The sequence below is a fragment of the Narcine bancroftii genome, chromosome 2, assembly GCF_036971445.1.
Source record: "Narcine bancroftii isolate sNarBan1 chromosome 2, sNarBan1.hap1, whole genome shotgun sequence".
In the NCBI taxonomy this organism is placed as follows: Eukaryota; Metazoa; Chordata; class Chondrichthyes; order Torpediniformes; family Narcinidae; genus Narcine; species Narcine bancroftii.
This window is the reverse complement of record NC_091470.1, coordinates 36,735,113-36,760,464: the sequence shown is the minus strand read 5'-3', so window position 1 is coordinate 36,760,464 and position 25,352 is coordinate 36,735,113. Positions and strand designations below refer to the sequence as shown.

The 25,352-nt window shown below is 45.3% G+C and overlaps 1 protein-coding gene across 2 annotated transcripts in view; it reads left to right on the top strand.

Moving 5' to 3' along the window:
- Positions 1–13,040: 13,040 nt before the first annotated feature.
- Positions 13,041–25,352, top strand: part of ppm1aa (protein phosphatase, Mg2+/Mn2+ dependent, 1Aa) — a 43,259-nt gene continuing 30,947 nt past the window's right edge. For both annotated transcript variants that reach the window (XM_069916296.1, XM_069916295.1), the window contains exon 1: positions 13,041–13,129. The gene's annotated coding sequence lies outside the window, so the exon portion shown is untranslated. The remainder of the gene's footprint in view (positions 13,130–25,352) is intronic.

The following is a 25,352-nucleotide window of genomic DNA, read 5'->3' as shown; positions in this document are numbered from 1 at the left end:
TGCTGCATTTTCTTGAATAATGAGGAGGTGTTGTGAGTCCAGGATAGGTCTTCTCTTATATGCATGCCAAGAAAATTTGTTCTCTTCATGACAGAACCGCTGATGTATATAGTCGACCTTTGTCCACAGTCATCTCCTTTGTCTTGTCCATATTGAAACTTAGGTTGTTGTTCTCACACCATTCAATGAGCCTTTCAACCTTCTCTCTGTATTGCAACTCATCATTGCTACTGATGAGGCCAACTACTGTGGTATCATCCACAAATGTGATGATTTCTCTCTTTCAATCTTTTTTATTGAGTTTTATAGAACAAGAACACATTGTATTGAGAGCACAAGGTTACCAAATATGAAGAATATAAGTACATTTCCAAAAATAAAACAATAACGATATGCCCCTTTCCCTGTAAAATGTTGTTGGAATGACAAAAAAGATAAGAAAAAAAGAGGAAACCAAAGAAAAGAATGCTAATCCCCTACCAAAAATAATCTGTGATGTTTTGACATAAAATTAAAGGTAGAATAGCTCTGCTGAATCTATAAAACATCACTAACTGAAGGAAAACCGTACACATAAATAAATATATCCAATGATCAAGACAAACAGATTTAATGAGCAAAAAAATAGTCCATAAAAGGAGTCCACATTTTATGAAAATTAGTGTTAGCATATAATGCAGAAGACCTTTTCTCTTCTAAATTAAAACAAGACATGACATAACCACTGAGTACTAGTGGGTGGAACAGGATCTTTCCATCATAGTAAGGTACCTCTTTGTGCCATAAGAGTTGTAAATAGTATGGCTTGACAATCAGATGAAGAAAATAGCTTGTTAATATCATCTAACACTCCAAACAAAGCCATTAAAGGATTAGGTTCAAGATTAACATGTAATATTATTGTAAAAACACAAAAAGTCTCCCTCCAATAAGGTTCAAGAGCTTGACAAGACCAGAACATATGTATCAAGGTTGCTTTCCTGTCATTACATCTGTTACATTGGGGATTTAGATCAGAAAATATATGGGATAATTTGTCTTCAGACATGCAAGTCTGATGTACAACTATGAACTGAATAAGAGAATGACGAGCACATAGTAAAGAACTGTTAATTAATTTAAGAATCAAATCCCAATTTTTGTCTGAGATAGAAAAGTGTAGAGCATACTCCCATGTTCTTTTAATCTTACTAAAAATCTGATGTGATTTTTAAAGAATATCATACATAAAGGTTATTAAACCCTTCAGGGAGGGTTGTAATTGAAAATTACATCCAGCAAGTTAAATTCACAAGTCATGGGAAAATTTGGTATTTGAATCTGTAAAAAATTTCTGATCAAGTTAAATTTTGTTGGAACTCAATCTGGCTGTGCATTTGTGAGTCACCACCCTGAAGTGCACCAGTATTCAGTGTGATGGGGCTTGAGGTTTTGCTGCCAACCTGAATAATCTATGGTCTTTCCATCAAGGTTATGCATCAGCATAGTCTTTCAAACAACAAAAAGGAAAATAACAATTAATTTATTTCTACAATGCATCAAGCTAACAAATGCTAAGCCAAATAACTGTATTTAAAAAAAGTAAATTAACAAATTTGAGAAAATAATATTTATAGTCATAGAATGATATAGAATGAAAAGAAATCAATAAAAGAAATGTTTGTGAAATAGATTACACTTTCATTTTCATTCTACAATTTCTTTCTGTCATTATTACACTGGTCAATCTCTATTGTGTAAATCAATCTCCTAGACTGACATGAATTCATTCAGAATAAATGCACCTATTCTTCAACTTAAGGGCTCACAAAACTTTCTATAATTAAAGGCTTTCAAATAGGTAAGCAAGGGATGATGAAGCCTGCTCTGCCTTTCAGCAAAATTATTGACAAAATTCCCATAAATCTTGATTCTTGCTAAGGTCAAAATTACTATAAATTAGGCTTGAAAAGGAATATTGAATGAAAATTTGCAGCCTGAATTTCCTAAGAATTACATTGTGTTAAATTTCTTTTTATCTTATTCCTCAATGTTAAAGTGCTTCATTTGAGACTGTGGTCTTCAGACCTGGACTGTCTCACCAGAGAAACTCATCTCCCTGCTTCTATCCTGTTGAAACTTCTAAATTATTCTATATCAGAATAATCACAGCTCTTTCAAATTGTCAGCAATGCAGGACTAACATTTTCAGGTTCTCTTCAGAACTATTGTCTTGCTTCAGGAATCGTTACATTGAGCTTTTATACACACTGACCAAGAAATTATAAGGAATTTTGAAAATTGTTCCACCAAAGCCTGCTTCGATGAGTAAGTCTTCCTAATCTTATAATCTAATCTCATCGCAAAAGGTAAATTATTATAAACAATGAGCTGCACAAGGAATTCAGTGGGTCAGGCAAAATCCATGGGTGAAATGGTCAGTCAACGTTTTGGTTTGGGACCCTGTATCGAGACTAAAATGAAGCAGGGAAAGAAACTGGGAAGTGGCCAAGAGGCAATAGGGTATTGGATAAAAATTGAGAGAAATGGAGAGACAGAGGGGGAGACAAGTGGGAAGGGGGTGGTGTCCCTTTCATCGGATACTCTTCATTAACTATAGCTCAGCCTTCAACAGTACTATTGCTGTTCAACAAACTCCAAAGCTGGGCCTCTGCACCCCTCTCTGAAACTGGATCCTTGACTTCCTCATCGGGAGACCACAGTCAGTACAAATTGGAAACATCTCCTCCTCACTGATAATCAACACAGGCGCAGCTCAAGGAGGTGTGCTCAGCTCACTTTTCTACTCACTCTATCCATGGCTGTGTGACCAGCACAATTCAAATGCTATCTGCAAATTTGGCAATCATACCACGGTTGTTAGCAGGATCACAGACTGCAAGGTGGAAGTGTACAGGAGGGAGGAAGATCAGCTCGTTGAGTGGTATCACAAAAACAACCTCGCACTCAACTTTAGCAAAACCAAGGAGATGATTGTGAACTTCAGGAGGAAATCAGGAGTACACAAACCAGTCACTGAGGGATCATAAGTGGTGAGGGTCAAGAACTTCAAATTCCTGGGTGTCAATATCTCTGAGGATCTGTCCTGGAGCCTCCATGTTGATGCAATCATGAAGAAGGTTCACCAGCAGGTATATTTTATAAAGAATTTGAGGAGATGAGGTATGCCACCAAAGATTCAAAAACTTCTACAGGTGTACCATGGGAAGGATTCTGTCTGGTTGCATCACTGTCTGATATGGAGGTGCCTACATTCAGGACAGGAAAAAAACTCCAGAAGGTGGTTAGCTTAGCCTGCGATATCATGGGCACTAGTCTTCACTCCATCGAGGATATCTACTAGAGGAGGTGTATTAAAAAATGCAGCCTTTATCCTCAAGGACCCTCACCACCCAGGCCATGTCCTCTTTGCTCTGCTCCCATCAGGAAAAAGGTACAGGAGCCTGAAGATGAGCGCTCAGCAGCACAAGGACAGCTTCTATCCTTCTGCTATCAGATTTCTGAATGAACAATGAACTATAGACACAACCTCACTTTGCCTTTTTATTTTTCTTGAACTATGTTATTTATTCTGAAAGATGGTTTATAGAAATATTTCCATTGTGATGCTGTCGCGAAACAACAAATTTTGCGACACATTCATGACAATAAACTCTGAATCTGGAGAAAGTTAGAAAAGGAAGAATAATTGTATGTAAAGAAGAAATGGAAACAGTGAAATCAGATAGAGCTTGGGCTTACCTAAAATTAGAAAAATCCATGTTCATGCCATTAAGTTTAAGGCTGACCAGTAGGAATATGATGTGTTCCTTCTAAAGTTTACATTTGGCCTCACTCTGACAATGAATTAAGCTGAAGATAGACAAATTTGTGTAGAAATGGTAAGGGAGAATTGAAATGGTTGGCTCACTTGCACCGACAAACAGCTCAGATGTTCAGCGAAGCAGTCACCAAAGATGTGTTTGGTCTCACCCATGTAGGGAAGGCCACTCCTGAGTCTACAAAATGCAGTAAATTCAATTGGATGATGCATATGTAAACCTCTGCCTCACCTTGAAGGCCTGTTTATGGCACTGGATGGAGCTGAGTGGACCTGTACAGCCATGTACTTTCTGCCTTTACAGCAAGCTATGCCTAAGAGGATGAAATTGTGGGTGGGGACCAAAAAATGGACCGGTGGACTCAGAAACTAATCCCGGCAAAAAGCAGATTTGGGTGGGGAGGATAAGATGTGGCTGGTGGTGGAATTCTGCCACCGGTTGCATCACGGCCTGGTATTGGGGCACCAAGACCTCTGAGCAGAAAGCCCTGCAAAAGATAGTGCACACAGCCCTATCACAGGTAAAATTCTCCCCATTATCTATAACATCTACATGGAACGCTGCTGTCGGAAAGCAGCAACAATCATCAAGGATCCGCACCATCCAGGACATACTCTGCTCTCGCTGCTACCATCAGGAAAGAAGTAGAATTGTTACAAGACTCATACTACCCTGAACTATCAGAAAATGAAACAACAGACTCAATCAGAGACTCATGCAAGGATTCTTACTTTGCACTTTATTTCATACTCAATATATTTTTTTTGTATTGCAGCTTGTATACATTTCTTTGTTTACATTTCTTTCTTTTGTATATTATATATACATATATATCTTTATTCCTGAGTACAGTTTATAGCAGGAAAAAAAACTCAGGGTTGTACTCTGACAATAACTTCGACTTTGAGGTGTAAAGAACCTTGGTTTTTTGAAATATATTGAGACCCTGGTTAAGTAGGTGCATATATGGTACAGGTAGCAAGGAACAAATAAGATGCTTGAGTATAAGAAATGCAAGAAAACACAAAGAAAATCAGGAGAGCTCTGGCAGACAAGGTGAATGAAAATCCCAAGGGCTTATACAAATATATTAAGCTTCGCCCCTTGGGATTTATCCAACTTAATATCCTTAATGACCGCTAGCATCTCCTCTTCTGCAATGTGGCTAAAGTCTTCAGTCCTGACAATAGTTACATATTCTATAATATTTTTCTTGTGATATTTTCTTTCACATAGTTGACATGCATGTTCAGTATATGGAAATCAAAACATCTAAAACTCTTGGAAAGGAAATTATTTTTTCAGTACTACTACCTCACATAAATAGGAACCAAGTTATGTATTATATGAACAACTATTTGATGAGGGTCAACACAATCTCATTCTGCAGGACTTCTAAAATACCAATTGCACATCAAATGACCACAGCACATGTATCCAGTTTGGATTCAATTTAGAATTTTCTATGCATTTCCTGGAAAGTTTGTCACCATGTTTACTCCAGATGCTCTCCTCCAAGATCCTGTACTTTGGTGTCCTACACTTAATATGACTCCAACTGAAAAGATCATTGGGGGTTCTCTTCCTACCACAAAGGACATTTACAACACTTGATGCAGGCAAAAGGCAATAAACATTGTGAAGAACTCCACACACCCGTCAAGTAAACTGTTCTCCCTTCTGCCATCTGGTAGGAGATACTACAGCACTCAGGGCCCTTACATCCAAGCCATCAGACACTGAAATCCCAGAACATTTGGGGAATGGGTACAGTGGAATGTTAATCTATAAGTCTTAATATTTTAAATGTGCTAAACTTTTATTCTAACCTATATTTATGTAAATATGCTCCATGGTCTTGGGAAAACACTATCTCATCTTTACCATGCGAGTATGGCATGAACGACAAATAAAGGTGACTTGACTTGAGCTGTACACAGTGTGCTGTTTTGGCAAAACTAATGTTTGCATTAGACCAGCCTCTTGATATTTTTTTTTCTCTCGCCGTCCTGCTATCAATTGTGCACCAGCTTTAGATGCACGAGGAAGAGATTAAGATGAGTCCCAAACAACTTTCTAGTTGCTAAGTTTTCCATTTTACCTATTAAAATACCCACGGCATCTTTCCACTGGGAGCATTTTGGATCTAGCCAATCTTGTGGGCTTTTACTTTTCCAATCAGTTAATGGTGTGGGCACCAGCCATTTGTGTTGACAACACTATCAACCTGCAAATTCCTTCCCCTTGGGGTATAAATTCTTCATCTCTCCTTGAGAAGAGGCATTTTTATTAGCCCTCCAAAGGGATGCGATCATCTAAAATGAACAACCCCAGGAGTGAGATGAATGAGAGGGAAGGGACACTACGCCTGCTCTGTCACTGGATGGGATGTGGTGACCCTGTAGTTTGGTCTATTTCCCCCCATACCGCCTCCTTCTCTCAATGCCCCCTTGAAAATATTAAATAACAGACCCCATGGCCCTCCCAGGTGGAGAGAGGGTCACTACGCCCACTCTGTCACTGGATGAGATGTGGTGACCCTGGAGTTTGGTCTATTTCTCTCCCCCCACCCCATACCGCCTCCTTCCCTCAATGCCCCCCTCCATGGCCCTCCCAGGTGGAGAGAGGGTCACTACACCCGCTCTGTCACTGGATGAGATGTGGTGACCCTGGAGTTTGGTCGATTTCTCTCCCCCCACCCCACCCCACCCCATACTGCCTCCTTCCCTCAATGCCCCCCTCCATGGCCCTCCCAGGTGGAGAGAGGGTCACTACGCCCGCTCTGTCACTGGATGAGATGTGGTGACCCTGGAGTTTGGTCTATTTCCCCCCATACCACCTCCTTCCCTCAATGTCCTTGAATATATTAAATAACAGACTCCATGGCATTCCCAGGTGGAGAGAGGGTCACTACGCCCGCTCTGTCACAGGATGAGATGTGGTGACCCTGGAGTTTGGTCTATTTCCCCCCATACTGCCTCCTTCCCTCAATGTCCCCTTGAATATATTAAATAACAGACTCCATGGCCCTCCCAGGTGGAGAGAGGGTCACTACGCCCGCTCTGTCACTGGATGAGATGTGGTGACCCTGGATTTTGGTCTATTTCCCCCCATACCACCTCCTTCCCTCAATGTCCCCTTGAATATATTAAATAACAGACTCCATGGCCCTCCCAGGTGGAGAGAGGGTCACTGCGCCCGCTCTGTCACTGGATGAGATGTGGTGACCCTGGAGTTTGACCTCGGCTCCCTAGCATGCTTCTCAGCAACGTGCGATCCTTGGCAAGCAAAATGGACGAGCTGGAACTTCGGGTAGCTGATGACCGTTATGTTAAGAACTGTGGCGTTATGGTGATTACTGAAACATGGCTTCATCCAAGAATACCGAGCGAGGCCATACAGCTACCTGGCCGCACCGTTCATCGTAGCGACCGGAGCAAAGAGGAGTCGGGTAAGAGCAGGGGAGGTGGTTTATGCGTCTATGTAAATAATGACTGGTGCAAGGATAGTTCAACCATATCCACTACCTGTTCACCGTTGTTAGAAACTATCTCTATCAAATGCTGTCCATTCTTTCTGCCGAGAGAGCTAACAGCTGTCCTAATCACAGCTGTCTACATACCACCAGAGGCAAATGCCGGCTCAGCCCTCTCACTTCTTTCGGACATAATCCACAAACAGCAGCAGGCTCATCCGGACGGTGCACACGTAATTGCAGGCGACTTCAATCAAGCAAACCTGACGATTGTCCTGCCAAAGTTTTATCAACACGTTAAGTGCCCGACCAGGAAAGGAAACACATTAGACCATGTGTATACCAACATCAAGCACGCATACAGAGCCAAACAACTCCCTCACATAGGCCAGTCAGACCACCTCTCCCTGTTCCTTATCCCTGCTTACACCCCTCTGAGAAGAAGCACAGCTCCTGTGAGAAAGACCATTACCACCTGGCCCGTTGATGCTCTCTCCCAGCTCCAGGACTGCTTCGAACTCACTGATTGGAGTATATTTGAACACCATGACTTGTCAGCGTATACAGAGTCTGTGTTGGAGTACATCAGGTTCTGCATGGAGACTGTCACTGTCATCAAACACATCCGGGTGTTCCAAAACCAGAAACCCTGGATGACTAGGGAGGTTAAATCACACCTCAGGAGCCGCAACACTGCCTTTAGATCCAGTGATAATAAATTGTATAGTGCTGCCAGCTGAACTAAAGAAGGGCATCAGGAAAGCCAAGCTAGATTATAAGGAAGTACTGGAAGGCCATCTCACCGACAACAATCCCAGGCGAGTGTGGCAAGGGTTACAACAGCTGACCAACTTCAGGGGTCAGCCCAGCAAAATTGTGGACTCAAGCACTGCATTGGCGGAGGAGTTAAACACCTTCTTCGCACGCTTTGAGTCCACCGCCCGGCAGCCTACAGCTGCACCCACTCTAACCCAGTCCGCCCCTAGTTACGAGCCACTGACTGTGCAGCCCTTCGAGATGGAACGAACCCTCGCCAGGGTAAACCCAAGAAAAGCGGCTGGTCCAGACGGCGTACCGGGGAAGGTACTTAGGGCCTGTGCAAATCAGCTGTCCCAGGTCTTCACCACAATCTTCAACCTTTCCTTGTCAAAAGCCATTATACCAGCTTGTCTGAAGGCCTCCACGATCATACCCATACCAAAGAAACCACAAATAACCGGCCTAAATGACTACTGTCCAGTAGCACTCACACCTGTCATCACCAAGTGCCTGGAACGACTGGTCCTAGGCCACATCCAAGACTGTCTCCCTCCCTCCTTTGACCCACACCAGTTCACTTATAAAGCGAACAGATCGACGGAAGACACCATATCCATCATCCTCCACACTGTGCTGAGCCATCTGGAACACAGGAACACCTATGTAAGGGTACTTTTCGTGGACTTCAGCTCAGCCTTTAACACCATCATCCCCGATATCCTACTCAGCAAACTGTCTGCTTTGGGCCTTCGTCCTCTCACCTGTTCATGGATCAAAGATTTCCTTACAGATAGACCACAGACAGTCAAACTTGGAACCCACCTGTCCTCCACCTGCACATTGAGCACGGGCTCCCCACAAGGCTGTGTGCTGAGCCCTTTGCTCCTCACTCTTTACACGGCCGACTGCAGACCTGTCCACGCCAGTAACGCCGTGGCGAAGTTTGCAGATGACACCACGATGGTGGGGTTGATCACAGGGGGAGATGAGTCTGCCTACAGGAATGAAATCCTGAATCTGACCGAGTGGTGCTGGGCTCAGAACCTGATCCTAAACAGCACAAAAACAAAGGAAATCATTCTGGACTTCAGGAAGCACAGGTCTGACCCACTCCCCCTCTACATAGATGGTGACTGTGTGACGAGGGTCCACAGCTTCACCCTCCTGGGCATCAATATCTCAGACGACCTCTCCTGGACTGTAAACACTTCAGCAGTCATCAAAAAGGCCCAGGGGCGCCTGTACTTCCTGAGAATGCTCAAAAAGAGCAAGGTGGGTCAGAAGCTGCTGATTACCTTCTACAGTTCCACCATACAGTGCATCCTGCTGTACTGCAGCACAGTATGGTTCTCCCATTGCACTGAAGAAGAGCGGCAAAGACTTCAACGGGTGGTGAGGGCAGCAGAAAAGATCATTGGATGTCCCCTACCCTCCCTGAAGGATCTCAACACCTCTCGTTGCCTCAGTAGAGCACAAGCAATAATAAAGGATCCCACCCACCCTGCCCTGCATCTGTTTGACCTACTACTCTCTGGCAGACGCTACAGGTCAATCAAGACAAGAACAAACAGACTCAGAAACAGCTTTTTCCCCCAGGCTGTCACTACACTGAACACACATATCCACAAATTCCCGTCTCATACATCCGACACCCACCCACCCATTCACATAAAGGACATATACGGCACTGTAAATTAAATTTTTTTATTTCACTTCTGTGGTGCTGCCTGTGGTTGCGTCGCTGCATTGGTAACCTTGTACTGCTGTCATAAATCTCGTTTTATAACTTGTACAATGGCAATAAAAAGCTATTTGATTTGATTTGATTTGATTTACCCCCCCATACCGCCTCCTTCCCTCAATGCCCCCTTGAATATATTAAATAACAGACCCCATGGCCCTCCCAGGTGGAGAGAGGGTCACTACGCCCGCTCTGTCACTGGATGAGATGTGGTGACCCTGGAGTTTGGTCCATTTCTCTCCCCCCACCCCACCCCATACCGCCTGCTTCCCTCAATGCCCCCCTCCATGGCCCTCCCAGTTGGAGAGAGGGTCACTACACCCGCTCTGTCACTGGATGAGATGTGGTGACCCTGGAGGTTGGTCTATTTCTCTCCCCCCACCCCACCCCACACCATATCGCCTCCTTCCCTCAATGCCCCCCTCCATGGCCCTCCCAGGTGGAGAGAGGGTCACTACGCCCGCTCTGTCACTGGATGAGATGTGGTGACCATGGAGTTTGGTCTATTTCTCTCCCCACACCCCAACCCACCCCATATCGCCTCCTTCCCTCAATGCCCCCCTCCATGGCCCTCCCAGGTGGAGAGAGGGTCACTACGCCCACTCTGTCACTGGATGAGATGTGGTGACCCTGGAGTTTGGTCGATTTCTCTCCCCCCATCCCACCCCACCACACCCCATACCGCCTCCTTCCCTCAATGCCCCCCTCCATGGCCCTCCCAGGTGGAGAGAGGGTCACTACGCCCGCTCTGTCACTGGATGAGATGTGGTGACCCTGGAGGTTGGTCTATTTCTCTCCCCCCACCCCACCCCACCCCATATCGCCTCCTTCCCTCAATGCCCCCCTCCATGGCCCTCCCAGGTGGAGAGAGGGTCACTACGCCCGCTCTGTCACTGGATGAGATGTGGTGACACTGGAGGTTGGTCTATTTCTCTCCCCCCACCCCACCCCACCCCACCCCATATCGCCTCCTTCCCTCAATGCCCACCTCCATGGCCCTCCCAGGTGGAGAGAGGGTCACTACGCCCGCTCTGTCACTGGATGAGATGTGGTGACCCTGGAGTTTGGTCTATTTCTCTCCCCCCACCCCAACCCACCCCATATCGCCTCCTTCCCGCAATGCCCCCCTCCATGGCCCTCCCAGGTGGAGAGAGGGTCACTACGCCCGCTCTGTCACTGGATGAGATGTGGTGACCCTGGAGTTTGGTCGATTTCTCTCCCCCCACCCCACCCCACCCCATACTGCCTCCTTCCCTCAATGCCCCCCTCCATGGCCCTCCCAGGTGGAGAGAGGGTTACTACGCCCACTCTGTCACTGGATGAGATGTGGTGACCCTGGAGTTTGGTCGATTTCTCTCCCCCCATCCCACCCCACCACACCCCATACCGCCTCCTTCCCTCAATGCCCCCCTCCATGGCCCTCCCAGGTGGAGAGAGGGTCACTACGCCCGCTCTGTCACTGGATGAGATGTGGTGACCCTGGAGTTTGGTCTATTTCTCTCCCCCCACCCCAACCCACCCCATATCGCCTCCTTCCCGCAATGCCCCCCTCCATGGCCCTCCCAGGTGGAGAGAGGGTCACTACGCCCGCTCTGTCACTGGATGAGATGTGGTGACCCTGGAGTTTGGTCGATTTCTCTCCCCCCACCCCACCCCACCCCATACCGCCTCCTTCCCTCAATGCCCCCCTCCATGGCCCTCCCAGGTGGAGAGAGGGTTACTACGCCCACTCTGTCACTGGATGAGATGTGGTGACCCTGGAGTTTGGTCGATTTCTCTCCCCCCATCCCACCCCACCACACCCCATACCGCCTCCTTCGCTCAATGCCCCCCTCCATGGCCCTCCCAGGTGGAGAGAGGGTCACTACACCCGCTCTGTCACTGGATGAGATGTGGTGACCCTGGAGGTTGGTCTATTTCTCTCCCCCCACCCCACCACACCCCACCCCATATCGCTCCTTCCCTCAATGCCCACCTCCATGGCCCTCCCAGGTGGAGAGAGGGTCACTACACCCGCTCTGTCACTGGATGAGATGTGGTGACCCTGGAGTTTGGTCTATTTCTCTCCCCCCACCCCAACCCACCCCATATCGCCTCCTTCCCGCAATGCCCCCCTCCATGGCCCTCCCAGGTGGAGAGAGGGTCTCTACGCCCGCTCTGTCACTGGATGAGATGTGGTGACCCTGGAGTTTGGTCTATTTCTCTCCCCCCACCCCACCCCACCCCATATTGCCTCCTTCCCTCAATGCCCCCCTCCATGGCCCTCCCAGGTGGAGAAAGGGTCACTACGCCCGCTCTGTCACTGGATGAGATGTGGTGACCCTGGAGTTTGGTCTATTTCTCTCCCCCCACCCCACCCCACCCCATATTGCCTCCTTCCCTCAATGCCCCCCTCCATGGCCCTCCCAGGTGGAGAGAGGGTCACTACGCCCGCTCTGTCACTGGATGAGATGTGGTGACCCTGGAGTTTGGTCTATTTCTCTCCCCCCACCCCACCCCACCCCATATTGCCTCCTTCCCTCAATGCCCCCCTCCATGGCCCTCCCAGGTGGAGAAAGGGTCACTACGCCCGCTCTGTCACTGGATGAGATGTGGTGACCCTGGAGTTTGGTCTAATTCTCTCCCCCCACCCCATACCGCATCCTTCCCTCAATGCCCCCCTCCATGGCCCTCCCAGGTGGAGAGAGGGTCACTACGCCCGCTCTGTCACTGGATGAGATGTGGTGACCCTGGAGGTTGGTCTATTTCTCTCCCCCCACCCCACCCCACCCCATATTGCCTCCTTCCCTCAATGCCCCCCTCCATGGCCCTCCCAGGTGGAGAGAGGGTCACTACACCCGCTCTGTCACTGGATGAGATGTGGTGACCCTGGAGGTTGGTCGATTTCTCTCCCCCCATCCCACCCCACCCCACCCCATACCGCCTCCTTCCCTCAATGCCCCCCTCCATGGCCCTCCAGTGAGGCAATTTCATTTCTCCCACTTCACTTTCTCCCTCGGACATGCAATTATTTTCAGGCCGAGCCACGCTTTACTTTGGGACGGACTCTCCGAGGCGGGCGGGCAGGAGGTGTCAACCTTACATGTCCCAACAGGCTCAGAGCAGCTCTCGGCTCGGCTCGAGCGAAGCCGCTGGGCCCTTCACATCCGGGTGCTGGGGCTGGTCGATGGCGCAGCCGCCGTGCTCGCCGGACGGTGGGAAGCTGTCGCTGGAAGCCAGCCGCTCCCGCGACATGCCGCGGGCTCCCCTCGCGCTGGCGGATCGGTAAATTGGCCGCGGAGTGAAGGCGCTGGTTCTGCCCGGAGGTTTCGCTGTCTGCCCCGGGGAGGACGGGTGAGTGTTGGTTGGCGTGTGGGCGCCTCGAGTCGCGGCCTCGGATTATTATCTGCGGAGTCTCGGCGAGGCGGAGGGCGCCATCTCAAACGCTAGGCCTCAACGTTGAAATTTAGGGCATCGATGCCTCCCCTCCTCCCCCCCCCACTCCTACCCCACCCACTCTCCTACCCACCCCACTCTCCTACCCCCTCCCTCTCCTACCCCCTCCCTCTCCTACCCCCTCCCTCTCCTACCCCCCTCCCTCTCCTACCCCCCTCCCTCTCCTACCCCTCTCCTACCCCCCTCCTACCCCCTTCCTACCCCCCTCCCCCTCCCCCTCCTACCCCCCTCCTACCCCCCTCCCCCCTCCTACCCCCCTCCTACCCCCCTCCCCCTCCTACCCCCCTCCTACCCCCCTCCCCCTCCTACCCCCCTCCCCCTCCTACCCCCCTCCCCTCCTACCCCCCTCCCCCTCCTACCCCCCTCCCCCTCCTACCCCCCTCCCCCTCCTACCCCCCTCCCCCTCCTACCCCCCTCCCCCTCCTACCCCCCTCCCCCTCCTACCCCCCTCCCCCTCCTACCCCCCTCCCTCCCCTACCCCCCTCCCTCCCCTACACCCCCCCCAACTCTCCTCCTCACCCCCTCGTCTGTTTGCAACTGCCCAGAATGGGGGTTTATTTTATTTTAATCATAAATGTCCGTTTGCCCTGAACATCGAGATCAGACCGAAAGGGTGTTCCATGGGTGTGGACTTGGCTAGATTGGTGTAATGTAACAGCATCATTAATGGAATAACCAAAGTGAAAACGATTAGGCTTGAACTGCACCCAGAAGTAATATATTAGAACATGCTGGAACATCTCAGCAGGTCATGCAGCATCTGTGGAATGAGAACCAGAGGAGAAGGGTTTGGGGTACAGGCCCTGCACCCTAACATTAACTCTTTTCATTTTTACCGATGCTGCCCGTTCTGCTGAATGTTTCCAGCATTTTTCAGATTTTCAGCATACATCACCACTTTATAGTTAATTCATGAAAAAAAAAATACCCGACATAACGTACTTAACATCTTCCTAGAGTCAGCAGATTGGGTAGTGTTCAAAGACTCAGCTGAGGATCTGAATCATTGCACCAGGGTTGTCACAGACTTCAAACTGCTGTGGACGACGAGTGTGTCCCCACCAACTCCTTCAGGGTTTTCCCCAACCAGAAACCCCGGATGAGCAATGAAATCCAGAACTTGCTGAGAGCCAGATCACAGGCATTTAAGTCTGGAGATCCAGAACAATAAGGAAGGAGTAGGTATGACCTGTGAAAAGCCATCTCCCAGACAAAGTGGAAATTCCAGAGGAAAATGGAAACAACAAAGGACTCCCAACATGGCAGGGCCTAAATGACATCACCTGCTACAAAACCAAATCTGGTGCAGTAGCAGATGGCAAAGCTTCACTCCCAGAGAAACTCAGTGCCTTTCATGCCTGATTTAACTAAAGTAACAGGGAAGAAACACCCCCACGCTCCCTAATGATCCTCTACTGTCCGAATCTGAAGATGGTGTGTGGGCTCCCTTCAGGTGACTGAATCTGAAGAAAGCATTTGGTCCAGACAGAGTACCCAGCTGACTACTAAAAATCTGTGTTGACCAATTTATCCGTGTATTAATGGCTATCTTCAACATCTCCCTTAAGAAGATCATTGCAAACTGCCTTAATGACTATTGACCAGTAGCACTTACATGAACAGTGATGAAGTGTTTTGAAAGATTGGTGTTGAAGCACATCAACTCCGGTCTGAGCAACAAGATGGATCCCTTACAATTCGCCAATTGTGGCAAAGATGCTCTTTATCATCTACAGTTCGGCATTTAACTCCATCATCCCCTCAAAACTGATCGGGAAGCTCCAAGACCCTGGGCCTCAATACCCCTCTGTGTAATTGGATCCTAGATTTCCTCACCTCCAGACCACAATCAGTGAGGACTGGTACAATTCACAATCTCCCATCAGTTCCAGAGCATCAAGGGCTGCATTCTTAGCCCCCTTCTCTTCTCACTTTACACCTGCCACTACGTGGCTCACTACAACAATAACACCATGGACAAATTTGCTGATGATACCAGGGTAGTGGGTGGGTTGTATTAAGAAAGGTGATGTCAGCCTACAACTGGGAGATTGAATGGCTGAATGATGCACCAACAACAACCTTGCACTCAATGTCACCAAAGCCAAGGAGCTGATTGCAGACTTCAGAAAGGGAAAACCAGAGGTGTATGATCCAGTGATCATTGTGGGATCAGAGGTGGAGAGGGTGAGCAAATATAAGTTCTTGGGAGTCATTATTTTGAAGGATCTTTCCTGGACCCAACACACTAACGGCTTAGTGAAGAAAGCATGTCAGCACTTCTGCTTCCTCAGGAGTTTGCAGAGGTTTGGTATCACATTAGAAACCCAGGCAAATTCTACAGATGTTTGGAGAAAAATGTGCTGTCTGGGACTGCATCACAGTTTGGTATGGGGACACCAATAGCCCCTGAGCATAAAGCCCTCCAAAAGGTAGTGACACAGCCCAGGGCAAAACCCTCCCAACTATTGAGAACATCTACAGGGAACGCTGCCGTTGGAGAGCAGCAGCAATCATCAAGGATTCACACCACCCAGCACATGCTTTGTTCTTGCTGCTATCGTCAGGAAAGAGGTAGAGGTGCTGCAACACTCGCATTACCAGGTTCAGGAACAGCTGCTCCCCCTCCACCATCTGACTCCTCAACAACAAACTCAATCAGGGACTCATTTAAGAACTCTTACTTTTGCACTTTTCTGCCTCACTTGCAGGAAAAAAAATCTGTAAGTGATGTTATGTTTGCATTCTTGACAATAAATCTGAAATCTGTGTGCAGAATGAAAGTCTGCAGACACTGTGATTGTAATTAAAACACTAAGATGCTGGAGGAACTCAGTAGGTCTCGCAGCATTCATTGTAAGTTAAGAAATATTACTGATGTTTTGGGCCTGAGTCCTTCTTCAAGGTATGAATAAAAAGCAGGCAGGTGCCTGAATAAAAGAAGTGTCGGGATGGGAACAGACCTATCAGACAAAAGGTGTTAATTGGATATGCAGAAGAGGCCAAGAGAGGGGAAAGGTGAGAATTGATTGGGAGAGGAGGTGTTGGCTCTCTGAATGCAGAACTGGGGTAAAGGAGAAAGAGGGGGATAAAAGGAAGAAAGAGACAGTCAGAGCTATAGGAAAGGAGACATAGGGAAAGATGGGGGTTCTAACAGAAACTGGAAAAGTTGAGGTTAATACCATCCTGTTGGAGAGTGCCAAGATGGAATGTAAGGTATTGTTCCTCCAGTTTTGAGGGAGGTCTCAGCCTGGCAGTGCATGAAACCATAGGCAGATATATTGGCAAGGGAATGGGGCGGAGAATTGAAATGAGTATGCTGATTGCATGTTTGGTCTCATCAGTCATATCGAATTCCATGGGTGTGATGGAAGCAAATCATCCTTGTTTCAGAGATTGCCCAAGAAGGAACTTTGCCACTTTCTGAAATTGTTACAAAGAAAAAACAATGCTGGAGAAGCTCAGCAGGTCAAATAGTGATGAAATTGTTACAAATCTTATTCAAGTTGTTAAAACTGCTCAACAAGGTTTAAATGTTAAATTCATGGTAACAATAGTTATTATTGAATGGTATTCAGATTTGAGCAGGATATGAACTAATGAATTAATTATTTTGATTTAATTACACATACGTAAGTGCTCGATTACTTTTTCAATAAAGGGTCCTTACCCAAAACATTGACATGGTGTCCTGCTTTGTTCCTCGAGCAGCTCATTGTTTACTAAAATACTGTCTCATTTTACTAGATTATAGAAATATATTGTCTCAGTGAAGATCAAAACATCATAGAGCTAGAATAATTATATAAAATAATCCTCATGGAACAAAAGGAAAATCAGTATCTTCCTCAATTCTGCTATCAAAATATCTGCAGAACCTTAGTATAGATTGGGAAAAACTGTTACAGGATCATGTGGATTTGAGGTATATTCCCAGACTATTGTCAAACCCAGAACGTTCACTTTAAATAAAACAAATTAAAGCAGGTTGCAGCTGTGGGGTTACAAGATGAATGTTAGGAGACATGACTGGCTTTGAGTTAGTACAGTTATCTAGATGGAACAGACAAAATGAGTGCAATAGCAGAGCGGTTTAAACAATGGTGCTAAGCTGAAAAATATGTTGAATAGGTATAATAGACAATAGATATTACAAAATGTTAGTATTTGGGAAAGGAGATAACTAAGAACAGTAGTTATGATTTTAAACGCTTGAGTTCAATGCTGTATCTGGAAAGCTGCGATGCTCATGATCAAACATGCTGCATCTCCAATGTTCACTGCTTTATTGGAATGAGCAAGGCAGTTGAGGACAGAAATATTAATTGGAGTGAGGTAGCAAATTAAAATTATGACCTGTGACACATAGTTATTGCATGTGGCCTTGGCAGACGCATTGTATAAATCAATCAGGCAATCCATGTTTTGATCTCAGTGCAAAGCAAACCATATTGTGATGTGAACATACTTTGTCCAAATTGAAGGAAAAAGAAGTGAATTGCTGTTGAGTTGAAATGTTAGGCACCTGGACATGTTACGGTAATATAGGATTTGATGAGGGTGTCCTGAAGGGTCATTTGGAATATGAAAAAGGGATAGAAGTGCAGACACAAGAGATGGTAGGTGTTGGAATCTAGACCAAAAGCAATCTGCTGGAGGAACTCAGCAGGTCAAGCAGTATCAATATGAGAAAAAGAAAGTTGTCATTTTTGGGATGGAATCCTTCAGCAAGACTGGAAATTGGAATGGTGTTTGATGGTAGAAATTGCAGAGATTGATTGTGTATGTTTATGACATGGGCAATGAGAATAAGGTGGAAGCAGAAGTTAATAATACTTTTATGGCAGAGCTGAACCCAAGTCTGAAGAAAGAGAGCTGTTTCAGTTGCATCGCGCCAATAGCATTGGATCAGAAAAAAATGCACAGATAAATTACCAAAATGAGATGGAGTCCTTGTAGGAACTGTACAATGGAACCTTGATTTAATGCGAAGCTGGATATAACGTGATCAGCCAGTGGACCCCTTTTTTCCTCTTACTGCAATTGAAAGTGTTTTCAGATCAAAATGGAACTTACCATTAGAAGACAAAAATCTTTTTCAATGAAAGGTAAGATTCATGCACTAGATGCGATCAAGAAAAAAGTCAAATTCAAGTTGCATGTGGCCTCAGCATATCTGAATCAACACTTCGTGGCTGGAAATCTCAGGAAAATAAGTTGCACGTGTCGCTTTGGAAAGTTAAAGAGGCGGGACTAAAGGCCAAATGCATGAAGACAGTCAAAGATGTCAGCCTCATTGACTCCCTGTATGAGTGGTTTGTTCAAGCATGCCCAGAAGGCCTTCCAGTTTCTGGGCCTATTCTCAAAGCTCAAGCTGTAAAGTTTGCCAGCTGGTCAACGGAGAAATGAGCCCAGAAGACCCCAAAACCCAGCAGCAATAGATATTCACCAAGGCAAATGGTTTCTTAAACAAAAGTTGCTTTTATAGTTATCTTTAAACATGAAAACGGAATCACAGTTTAACTTATCACTATTGACTTAACTAACCTAACTTAAACCCTTCTAATTCTAAGTGCACGTGTATGTAATGTGTGTGTAAGTTCTGAAAAGTTCTTTGATTCACAGTCCAATCTCACTTCTCATTACTCCAAGTTCACTGGTTGCAGGCAATTCTTATACTGTGCACAGAATATAACATTTATGAAGTTCAACAGGCTTTGGTGCTTGAAAGGTAACCGCTCAGGAAGGTTCTTGTCGGCTTTCAGAGAGCGATTTGTTGTTCCAGGACACCCACAACTGATTTCTTTTTAATCAGCCACTCCAATGTCTTGCTGATGAAACTTGCCCCCTCAAGGTTCTCCAGATGATAACTTCTTTCTTTCAGGTCACCATAGAGTGTCTTTTCTGTTTCTCTTATTTCAAGTGAAACATTAGACAGCGAGTCTTCTCCTTTTGCATGAACCACAAGGGCTTTGACCAAGCTGAACCAAGCACTCACAACCCGTCTTCCAAATGGGGTTTTCCACAAGCTTGCCAGCTTGTCCTGTTCCAGTCTCAGCTGCTGCTGACTGTAACACACTGTAGAACTGATTTCTCTCTCTCTCTGTCTCTCTCTGAGAAAGCCTGTTTGTCTCTGAGAAAGCCTGTTTGACTCTCTCTGCTTGCAAATCCACATGAACCTCTTAGGTTGTGGCTCTGACAAGCTCTTTCATCTGTTGTCTTTTTTAAACAGCAATCCATTAGTGAAGTCTCTTGGGCACTCACCATAGCTTTTGCAAAGGCTCTAAGACCCTGACATGTCTAGCATTAGCAGAGCTCCAGTATTTTAAATAAGATCTGTTTTAAAGTGTTTATATGTGACCTACATTAAAACCCTTCCCCAATTTATCTCCCAAAAACATATTCTTTTACAGTTCAAAGCTAGCAGTGGATGGCTAGACCGGTTTAAACACTGTCATGGGATTTCTCAAGTGTTAGTGTCTGGAGAAATTCACTCAGCCGACAGTGCCTCTGCCAGCGAATACCTGGCAGAGCTAAAAACTGTCTTAGAAGAAGGTGGTGATGTCATACAAATGTGACGAAACAGGACTCTGCTACAACATGATCCCAGACCACATACTGTCTAGCAAAGATGGCACCCATCAACGTGAAGGGTTCAAACAACGCAAAGGTCATGAGACATTGTTGTTTTGTGTTAGCAAGACTGGAACACATAAGTAAAAACCGCTCATGATTAGCAAATTTTCCTTGCTCTGCTGTTTCCACCATGTTAAAGTGAAGTCGTTATCGTTCAAATGCATGCATAGCAGCAATGCTTGGATGACTAGTGTCAATTTGGAGGATTGGTTTTACTTTTGTCCCTGCTGTGCGGGCTCATTTGTGTAAACTCTTTTGCTTGACAACTGTCCAGCCCACCACCAGCTGTCAATCTATTAAACTGTGACGGAAAGATCTGAGTTTCTTACCTCCCAAAGTACACTATATCCAAGATCCAGCCCTTAGATCAGGGGATCATCTCCATGTTCAAGCGGAATTATAGGCATGAATTAATTCGTAGAATTGTAGTTGAATCAACAACACTGGAAGTATGAACGTTAAAGAAGTTTGCCTCTTGGGTGGGACGGGCTGGGCAGCAGTCAGCTCCTCATGTGTGGAAAAATGCTGGGAGAAGGGTGGGTCCAGCCTTTACATCATGAAAATCCACCAAGGAAAATGAAGATGATGAGCAAGAATTCTGCATCTTCACAGATGAGGAGGTGGGTGAGGTGCAGAGGCTGTTTCAAATTAGCAAAGAAGATTTTCACCAGTGGTACTCTGACAATGACGAATGTCCGACATCTGAGCATCTGATGGTCTCCAAGATCATCTGTAACATTACTATAGCACCAGTTCCTGAACCACAGGAGATTGACAATGAGGAGCTTCCACCCCCCACCCCCGAAAGTGTCTGAAGCCATTGAGTACCTTGAAGCTAGCCTACATTGGCTGGAGACCCAGTATGTGGACCACATAAAAATCCTCCAGCTCAAAAGCATTTTGGATTTTGATCGCTGCTAGCGACCTGCTGCATTCAGGCAACTAACACTTGATTGCTTTTTAAGAAATAAAATGATGATTGTAAGAAATAAAAAAAGATGTTTGCAAATTCAGCTATTGTACACGTGTTTTTATTTAAATGCAGTTTTTCGTGACCCCAATTTAGCATGACCCCACTTTTTATGCGATCTTGGGTTTTTTCTGGACCCAAAACATTGCATTTTAACAGGATTCCACTGTAGTTGGGTAGCAATGCAAGTGTTTTATCATGGATAGCTTTTCTCTTAAAAAAGAATCTTTTAGTCTGAAACTAACCCATTGTCCTAGCTAGACAGAAATTCATCCCTGCTTTATCCATGTCAAGCACATAAAAAAATTAGATTTCTATTTGATAACCGCACCTTCAGAACTAAAATGAGTTTATGTCCAGAACTTCTTAACGTCTTTTCTTTAAACAATCTCTCCCCATTGAAGCAATCAAGAGAACCTGCTTTGCACACTCTCTTTCACAAATTTCGGGAGATCAGACATTGCCATAAGCTCTCTATAATTGCAGCGAGTACTTACTTTTGTACTGAAGCCGCCTTAAAGCCTAACATGCCATTTGCTTTCCTGGTTGTTTGTTGTACGTACTTAGAGATATTGAGTTTTACAGCTTGTCCAGTTTCTTCCAGCAGTTCATTCCACATCTACTCACCACCTTCTGTGTGGAAAAAGGTGCCTCTTAGGTTCTTCTTAAAACTATTAATTTTCAATTATTCATTGCATTGGAGCACTCTGGTCCCTCTATACCAATACCTTTCAATCTTCCACCACTCACAAAATGTTCTACCTTTCTGTTTCTTTTGTGTCAAAGTAGGTGACATTTTTAACATTATATTCTCAGCCAGTTATTTAACTCTTTATCTCCCAGATCCTCTCTATATCCCATTTACCCATTTTGCCATCTAGCTTTTTGTTAACAATTTTGAATATATTTCACTTGATCCCCTTGTTCAAACCACTGATATAGGTTGTGAACAGTTGGGGTCCCAGTACTGATCCCTGTCACAACCTTGCAGCCTCAAAATTATTGTTTTCTTTCTGCAAACCAATCTTTAATCCAAGTACAGTAAAACCCCTGGCATCCGGAATTCAACCATTTGGCAGCTCAAACAATCGGCAAAAAAAATTAAAATAATTAAGATTAAATAAAATTGTAAAAGTAAATGTTCTCTCAAGTAATGAATAGGCCCTTGATGAAGACGGGAGCAAATATTCAATCAACAGTGTGCCTTGGTTATGCTTTGCTTGTACAGTTGTTTGATTAAAGTTGTGTGAAACAGTCAGGATGAAGATCTGGTTGGTGCCACTCGCTGTTGGGCTGACTCTCTTAATGTGTCTCCTTATCCCTGCTTAGTAAGGTCAAAGGCTTTATCTGTAAACTTCAAGGAGCGGGTTAATCCTCTTTAATACTATTGTTCGCCTTTCGGGTGGCTCCATGGAGGGAGAGGAACCTGCAGAATTAAATATGTTTAAATTTAGACGTACATCATGATAACAGGCCCTTTAAGTCCATGGGCCTGTGTCATCCAATTAACCAAGCAGTTTTTGAATGGTGGGAAGAAACTGGAGCCCTTGGAGAAAGCCCATGGAGATGTGGTGAGAATGTACAAACTCCTTACGGACAGCAGCGGATTCGAACCCAGGTCACTGGCACAATAACAGCATTATGCAAACTGCGATGCTAACTGTGCAGCGACATTTAAATGTTTTCAAAGAATGTAACTGAAAATAAAGTAAAATGCTTTAAGCTTTGTATATTCATCCAAATCAAATTTGTTTAGTGTGAATAGAGAATAGTATTTTTTTGTCTTAAACTGATTATTATTTATGCAGATGTATTAGTTAGGTATTGTAAGAGTAAGTCTTAAACAACCAGAAAATCCACATCTGACATCTATCAATCCCCATCACTGCTGGATATCAGCCCCTCTATTTCATGTATGCCATTTTGGTTAAATAACTTCTTGTGTGGCATCCTATCTGAGATCTTTTCAAAATTCAAATGGAATAAAATGATGGCTGATTTTTGTTGTGCTGCAGTGCCACTTTTCCTTTTGTGAAGATTTGTGAAAGATAATTTCTCTTATTTAATTTCTTATTGTTTCCTAATTGACCTGTTGTCCATTTCCAAATAATATATATGAGCATTTCCACTTCTCAAGTTGCCTGTTTTCTCTCTTCCTTCCTGAAATCGTGTGATTGCATTTGCTTCCTTTAAAACTTTGAGAATATTCCTCGAATCAATCTGTGCAGTTGCAGTCCTATTCCAAAACATAGCATGCAGACCCTGAGGATTTATATTTTTCTGTCCCATTGATTTCTCTTGCTATTCTTTTGGCTAATGTGTTTTCTTTCAGCTCCTCATTCACTTTAAACCTCTTATTATTTCTGAGATGATATTGGTGTCCTATGTGAAGACAGATGCAAAACATTGTTTAACCTTTTTCGATTTGCCTCATTCCCCTATAGCATTTCTTCTTTCCCAGTCTGGTAGGGATCTAAGGATTTCCTTAGAAATGCTTATGGATTTTTGCTTGCTAATCCTTTAATTATTCCTTTGCTTGATTATTAGCCAAATCAAAATTCTGACCAAAGAGATGGTTTATTACTGTGCCAGGCAGATAATAAGAAACCGGGCGAAGTAACAGGTGTCGCTGCTGTGTTTTCCTTAGCCCAACTGTATGTAAAATAGAAGCACTCTTTCACTACAGTTAAATTTTTACAAACCTTCTCAAGTTGATCATTATTTGATAGATTGTTGGTAATTTTAGAAATATTGCCACCAGTATCTTTTTCTATCCCGTCATTATTGATTCTCAGAACCCCAGTAAGTTTGCCATGAAAATAAAGCTAAAGTCATCAAAATTAATTTGGTAAAAGCATCTCTGATCAGAATATATGGTTATGCTATTAACTGGGTAGCTACATGTTCACTGATAGATGTACTGATGCTGCTACAATAGCGAGGACCTCCCCCTCCCCCTTGGTAGACCATTTTAATTCCACACACCATTCCCACACCAACCTATCTATCCATGGCCTCAACCAAACAGCATTAACATAGACCTCCAGTTTCCATAAAACTCTTCCCCAAGGGGTTTTCTTTCCCTATTTCTTTCTTTCCCTATTCCTCTGCCTCCTTTCCTCTCCTATCAAAGAGTTACCCTCTCCTCTATCTCTTAGCTTTTTTCTCCTACTTTCTCACTTATATCCACCTATGACCTTTTAACAGTTGCTCTGTGCTCCTCCCCTCCCCTTCCTCCCTCTTTTGTCCTTAACCACCACCCCACCCCTTTTTATTCGACTGCTTGTCTCTTTGTTGCTCATACCATGACTATGTTGTTTACCCTTTACTTCCTGTAGGTGCTGCGTGGCCTGCTGAGTTTCATCAGCACATTGGTATATTGCTCTTGACCCCAGCATCTGCAAACATTCCTGTTTACCTGCATAATGGGGACAGGATGGGAGGGATTGGATTGGAAGTAGGAGACTGCTAAACCGGGAAGGGGTGAAAGATGACAATCAGACATTTCCAAGTTTTGATGATCCACCACCAGACAAATCTACCCCTTCCCACCCCTTTCTGCCTTTCACAGGGATCACTCTCTCCGTGACCCTTCCTGGTATTTTCCAACGTAACGCAGGAGGTGCAATATTTACTGTTACCACCATCCAGGCATTTAAGCAGCCTTTCTAGATGAGTTATCTCATGAAACTCATCCTGCCTCAAATACTGCATTCGATGCTCCTGATGCAACCTCTTCTACATCAGAGAGACTAAGTGCAGACTTGGGGATTATTTCACAGAGCATTAGCCAGCAATGGCGATTGCTTTTTAAAATTTTTATTTATTAGTTTAAAACCACACAATAAAACACATAATTAAAGATCATTCAAAACAATACAAATACACGTGGTATATAAAAGAAAAAGAAGAAATACCCCCCCCCCCATATACCACCCCTTCCCCCATCCCCCAACAAAAGAAGAAAAAAAAGAATGGGACAAGAGACTCTCAACAGGAGTGCCTATTATTGACTTTGGCTTGGCTTCGCGGACGAAGATTTATGGAGGGGGTAAAAGTCCACGTCAGCTGCAGGCTCGTTTGTGGCTGACAAGTCCGATGCGGGACAGGCAGACACGGTTGCAGCGGCTGCAGGGGAAAATTGGTTGGTTGGGGTTGGGTGTTGGGTTTTTCCTCCTTTGCCTTTTGTCAGTGAGGTGGGCTCTGCGGTCTTCTTCAAAGGAGGTTGCTGCCCGCCAAACTGTGAGGCGCCAAGATGCACGGTTTGAGGCGATATCAGCCCACTGGCGGTGGTCAATGTGGCAGGCACCAAGAGATTTCTTTAGGCAGTCCTTGTACATTTTCTTTGGTGTACCTCCGTCACGGTGGCCAGTGGAGAGCTCGCCATATAACACGATCTTGGGAAGGCGATGGTCCGTCAGATACAGCATTGAGCTCTCTGAACCCTTCTCCATTAACAATGGCGCGAAGCAAGGCTGTGTTCTCGCACCAACCCTCTTTTCAATCTTCTTCAGC